The following is a 7116-nucleotide window of genomic DNA, read 5'->3' as shown; positions in this document are numbered from 1 at the left end:
TGTGAGCATTCGAATGATGAACGGGCTCTAACAGGTACTTGGGTGATTGAGGAGGTAGTGAAAGCTTTATCAAAGGGTTATAAAATAATTGAGACCTATGAGATATGGTCCTATGATACTTTACAGTTATCGAAATCTCAGAAAGGTCTTTTTTCCGATATGATGAACAAATTTATCAAAGTGAAACAACAAGCTTCAGGGTGGCCGCGAGGATGTGTATCGGATGAGGAAAAGAGCCGGTACATCGAGGAGTTTCTTCAGAGGGAGGATGTCAGGCTGGAGTTTTCCGACATAACGGAGAACCCTGGTCTGAGGTCGTTGGCTAAGCTTATGCTCAATTCTTTCTGGGGTAAGTTCGCTCAGCGAGAGAACCTCCCTAAAACATCCATAATAAACAAGTCTGGAGAATTTTTTGCTATGTTGATTAATCCATCCATTCATGTTAATACGGTGATCCCTGTAAATGAGGACACACTGGTTGTTACGTGGGAGTATGTGGAGGAGGCGTACTCAATGTCGTCAACAGTTAATGTTGTTCTGGCATCATACGTAACGGCTCTGGCTCGTCTCAAATTGTACTCTTATCTGGAGATTATTGGATCTCGGGCAAAATATTACGACACAGATTCGTGTATTTACCTTTCCAAGGCTGGCTTACCTAATCTCCCAATAGGCGAGTGTATAGGTGACTTAACTGATGAGTTGGGTGGGGGGTATATTTCAGAGTTTGTTTCTGGAGGGCCTAAAAATTACGCATATAAATACACTTTGCATAACGGTGAAGAAAAAATTTGTTGTAAGGTTAAAGGTATTTGTCTAAATTATGAGGCATCTAAATTAGTTAATTTCGATACCATTAAGAAGATGGTACTTATGAAGTCTGACCCTGTTTCTGTGGTGACTAAACAAATACAAAGGACACAGGATCATTGTGTTATCACAAAAACCCTTGAAAAAAAATATAGACCAAACTCAACAAAAAGAAAATTTTTTGAAGATTTTACATCCGTACCTTATGGTTATAAAAAACTTAAAATTTAAGCTATGGTCCAGACTCAGCTTTTTTTATTTTATAACACTATACCTTTTTAACACACACAATCAACATTTTTAACTAGTAAGTTATATATTAATAGATTACTTTTTTGTTTTGTCAACAGTGGATGCTTTTTCCTCTGCGATACAACCGATCGTCTGTCACACTGAAAAGTGGGTTACTAAAAAGTTGTAGTGAGTTGTCGTTTGTCCTACATGATTAAAAAATCGTTAAAAGATGTTCAGTTAAGACCATTAAAAGATATCTGATATAGCCCACTGGCAAATTAATGAGCCGTTCTGGTTAACTCTAGAACCGTTGCTCGTGTAGCCGCTCATTATAAAAGATGGCAATCAGATCATAAAAAGATGTCTGCTGAACCACATAGATTTAGTTAGTTTAAAAGATGTTCAGTTAAGACCATTAAAAGATATCTGATATAGCCCACTGGCAAATTAATGAGCCGTTCTGGTTACGTCCGTTGCTCGTGTAGCCGCTCATTATAAAAGATGGCAATCAGATCATAAAAAGATGTCTGCTGAACCACATAGATTTAGTTAGTTTAAAAAGATGTTCAGTTAAGGTCACTAAAAGATATTCGTTATAAAAAAAATTGTACTATAAAATAATGTTAATAAAAAGATACCTGCTGAACCATTTCCGGTATTTTTAAAATACTATAAACAGTTTTCGGCTATGAACCACTTTGTGATTTTGTAACATCATTACAGCTTTGCTCGTTACTTACTAGAAGGTGGGGCAACAATCGCTTGTTCTATGCTATCACAAATATATATATTGAATCAACATCACATTTGATTCCTCTGAGGAAATTTGGTGGTTGTAGGCCTCTAGGGGATGGTGTCCACGATAAAACACCAACGAGGTATGTGTTGTACCTCATGGGTGCCTTGGAAATCAACACGAGTAACCTTTGTTTCAGATTATCCTTGAAAAAAATCAGCACGCAATTTGGAGCTATGTTAGCTTTAACGTGAAGACCTTTACGACATGCTTTTTCTTTACGACAATACTGTTAGATATGTCTTTATACATTAACAAAAGTTTTTTTCTACCTAGGTATACTCTAAGTGTATATAATTTTTTCTCAATATATCTGATACATACTACCTTTAAATATGGTCCTCCTTTTGGAGTATAAAAAGGACGGTCGACTTTTAACCCAGCACGGATGCACGTCTATGTACCTTTACGAAGGGAATTGTACCCAAGTGGATCAAAGTCACGTTTCGATAAGAGTACAAATGATGCTGGTACTCCGCTGACATAAAGGATGTAGCAGGTAACTTTTGTGTTTGTCATCCATTGATCAATAAGTATATCATCTACATTTAACTGCTTAATTTTTCTGACTGCGTTCGGACCTCTGAACAACTCAATTTTTTCCATCTTGCTTCATCGAATGATTGAATGATACTGATTTTTGCTTTATTCATTCTATCATGTATCTGTGAATTTTGAAGGAGTGGGGGAACGTCATAGTATTCTATCATGTATCTGTGAATTTTAAAGGAGTGGGGGAACGTCATAGTATTCTACACCGAAGGTTTATATATCATATAAACGTTGTATACATTATTATGTTCCGTTTACGGAAGGATTAGAGCTAATAATAAACATAAAAACTAGATGGCAAATGTAGTCTCCTATATATTGAATAGACGATTATTTAACTATAAAAGTAAAATACCAACCTACATAATATTACCCTCCTTGCCGTAGATAAAATACAGTATGCGAATCGCAATACCATTTTTTTTTTGTTTGGTGATTTTCATGATACTACCCAACTTTCCGTAGAAAAGACTTGTACGTGAGATGTTTGCTGGTTTGGCCACAGCGTAAGAATGGTATATGTTCATTGTAGGAATGTATGATTGGAGGGAGATCGAGGATGTTTGTTGGTCATACTGTAAGTATGGTATACGTTCTTCTAGATGGCTTGGGCATAGTTACGTGTTGCAGCCGACAGGTGGCATGACGAGATTATCAACTGTGATCGGATGTTTGATGGTTTGGTCATACTGTAAGAATGGTATACGTTCTTCTAGAGGGTTTGGACATAGTTACATGTTGCAGCCGACAGGTGGCATGATAAGATGAAGCACTGTGATAGGACTAATATATCACCGTTTTGGCAGTGTTGCCATGTTTCTCCTTCCCTTCGATGTCTGTTGCGCTGTTGCGTTGTATCTAAAATTAATAGCAACGAAGATATAGTGTCGTTTTGTCATTGCTGACATCTTTGTTTTTATGTTAACATATTCAATATCCCCTCTTTTTCCCAACGAGACCATATTCACACGAATTGGACCAATAGACACGAAGATATGATATAGGGCCGTTTTGTCATTGCTGACATCTTTGTTTATATGGTAACATATTCCTTCCGCTTTCCAACAATATATAATCAGTCAGGTCGGAGACATGCTACAATGCTCTTTTGCTAATGTCTTTGTGATTGCTGCTCTTTTGCTAATGTCTTACATGTAATAAACGAACCAATAACAGCGCAGATGACAGATAGGTGCTACATGGATCGGGTAGACCGATGGATAAGTGTCTTATTTGGCTTTCTGGACTACATCCGTGTTATAAGAAGAGAGACAGGCTAGATGAGACCTTTGTGACGTTCTCATTGTTCGGTAAGTGCTCATCTCATTGGTCCTTGGTCGATGGGCGGGACTAAGTTCTCATTGGTCGAGGGGCGGGACTAAGTTCTCATTGGTCGGTGGCTTTGTTTCCTTTGGTAGGTGGGCGTGGCTTTGTTTCCATTGGTCGGTGGGCGTGGCTTTGCTTCCATTGGTCGGTGGGCGTGGCTTTGTGGTGGGCGTGGCTTTGTTCCCATTGGCCGGTGGGCGTGGCTTTGGTCGATGGGCGTGGCTTTGTGGTGGGCGGGGCTTACAGTGCCATTGAGATACGAAATTTTCCCACGCCCAACCGGCCCATACTCTGCTTTTGCATATCAAAAATTTCACAATTATATTTATGGTCGCTCTGTAAAATTCATAACAGATCACAAACCTAATGTAAGTATCATGAGTAAGCAAATAAGTCAAATTAGTTCTCCTAGGTTGCAACGGCTAAAACTGAAGCTACTGAGGTATAATATACAAATTATAAAATAATACGCGGCCTTGAAGGCCGCGTCTCACCGTCAAATAATTTGATCAAACAGTTTGAGCAAACTCCGGAAGTACGTCAAAGTGACGTCACAATTGCAGTTTTTTTGAAATTCTAAAAATCTGTGCTCTCACTATCAGCCTAGTTTGATCAAATTTTTTGTATTGAGTTGTCTAACTTGTTTGTACTTGATTTAAAATTAAAATTTTTCATTATTATCCACAATGAACACTCAGGATGTGACGTCACTAACTGTCACTTTCAGTTTGCTCAAACCAGTTTGATCAAATTATTTGATGGTGGGACGCGGCCTTTAGTGAGAGCACAGATTTTTAGAATTTCAAAAAAACTGCAATTGTGACGTCACTTTGACGTACTTCCGGAGTTTGCTCAAACTGTTTGATCAAATTAATTGATGGTGAGACGCGGCCTTAAGCGCTTGTTCACAATGGACGTAACCATAAGATGAACGTAAACCGTTATCATTTCGTAAACCGTAATTTGTACATAATTTTATGCAGCGTTCACTACGTAAAATTTAAGTCTATTGTGAACGCTGCATAAAATTATGTACAAATTACGGTTTACGAAATGATAACGGTTTACGTTCATCTTATGGTTACGTCCATTGTGAACAAGCGCTAAGGTACCGGCCCTTAATTATAACTTACCCTCAGCGTTTTAAGAATATAAAATAAGGTCAGCGTCAACATGTATGGATCCCTTTAAGCCGCGTACAAACCAAGTTCGCGAGCTGTTCTCGAACAGCTGTGTGGACGACAGTTCGTAATGGGTTCGCGAACAGTTCGCTGTTCGCTTGGATAGCGGTAACATCAAAGGGTTTGTGCGCAAACAACCAGTTAGTAAACAAAACGGTCTGGACGTATTGAAGTTCGCTTAAACGAAAAAGGGGTTATGTTCGTATTTATTTTAGTTTGATGTTAAAATATTTTAACGTGACTTGCTGCTTTTTTATTGTTGTTTACTACTATCATTGTATAACTAGACCATGTGTAGATAAACAATTAATATGTTAATAGAGTTAAGTTTAATAATTAATACAGTTAATTAATAGTAAATAGAGGAAATAAAAAATGTAGTATATCAAAGTGTGTAAATAATTTATTTCTTTAGCTGAGCGCTTTCGACATAAATGTCATCATCGGAGCTAATGGTCAATTGTTAAAAAAGTACCGCTACAAAATTGAGGTGTTAACATTTGCATCTTGTGAAAATAAATTTTGGTTGGATATGCTATGTCCTCCGTACAACCCCAAACAGTAAAAACAGAAAAACGGCCACATTACACGTTACACAAACACAAAAAAACTTTTTTCATGGTATAGGTATCACCCATCCATTGTTGGCCTAGTAGAAACAGCTGACTGACCTACTAGGCCAGCCTAGTTTCTACTAGGCCAACAATGGATGGGTGATACCTATACCATGAAAAAAGTTTTTTTGTGTTTGTGTAACGTGTAATGTGGCCGTTTTTCTGTTTTTACTGTTTGGGGTTGTACGGAGGATATAGCATATCCAACCAAAATTTACTTTCACAAGATGCAAATGTTAACACCTCAATTTTGTAGCGGTACTTTTTTAACAACTGACCATTAGCTCCGATGATGACATTTATGTCGAAAGCGCTCAGCTAAAGAAATAAATTATTTACACACTTTGATATACTACATTTTTTATTTCCTCTATTCATTCAAGTGTGTACAAACTTATCAGTCTTTCAACTATTAATAGTAAATAGTCAATTAATAGTAAGTAGTATAATAAATAATATAGGTAGCTAATTAAGTCATAGTTCATTACTGCATGTTTATCGAAAATGGCCCAGATAGCACACGTACGTTTTATGGACATCCAATGGACGTACATCTGTGTACATTGGAACGTCCAATGGACGTCCCGCTAAGGTGCAATGGACATACGATGGACGTCCAACGAATGTCCAGAGTTCACAAAATTGGACGTCCATAGAACGTCCGCTACAAACGTACATTGTACGTTGTATTGGAGCTTTCAGTATACACCTTATGTACATTCGATGTACGTCTTATGGACATTTGTAGGGCACTTTTCAGAAAGCAATCTAGTATCCATAATTTTGTGAATACATAGCAAAAAGCCTTTATTGGCTCCGTGTGTCTCCCCTCTACTTACAGTCACATGACACGCTGTCAGATTTTGTAAGGACGTTTTAACATTGAGTCTTATGGGATTATTTTGTTAAACTTGAATATTTTATTTTGTAGTGATAATAACCGAATACAATTGTTAGAATTCATTAGTTATTAATTTATACTGTAATTTATAGTGCAACAAAAATATTTTCTTTTTCGTTAATAAAGATTTATTGACATAAACTGCGATAGTGAGGTTATGTATACAAAATCAAACTGATAATCAATATTGGAAAGTGAAGAATTTATATCAGATTAAGTGCGTTTTTATTTTCTGTTTATATTAATACATAAGGTTTGTTCCAACATGAACTTTTGGACGGTCCAGAAACCGTCACGAAACTACTTGTACCGTTTGTTGTGCGCATGTTCGTAATTGTATCGCCCAGTTATCGTCCCATGACGGTAATCATATATTTGTCATTTTTGTTGGTGACAGCTTGTGTGCTTTTAGTCGATCAAAGGCTCAAAAACTTTAAAGAATTAAATCCTAGTGCGCAAGTCAGTCCAACCAGCACATTATTGCATTTGCCCGATTACTGAAATGATCATCACGAAACCGTCACCGAAAGATCACAATTCTTGTTCGAACAGTGGGAAGGACGATCCGATGACGATCATATTTTTGTTGGAACGGATTTTGTTTACTGCGCAGAAGCGTTACCGTTTCGTGACGGTTCTCGGTCGTGTTGGAACAAACCTATAGTATCACTAGCGTGACACGGCATTTTTTTTAAATATCTC

Source organism: Diabrotica virgifera, chromosome 1 (genome assembly GCF_917563875.1).
Source record: "Diabrotica virgifera virgifera chromosome 1, PGI_DIABVI_V3a".
NCBI lineage: Eukaryota > Metazoa > Arthropoda > Insecta > Coleoptera > Chrysomelidae > Diabrotica > Diabrotica virgifera.
The sequence above is the reverse complement of the archived record's forward strand: the minus strand, read 5'-3'. Positions refer to the sequence as shown.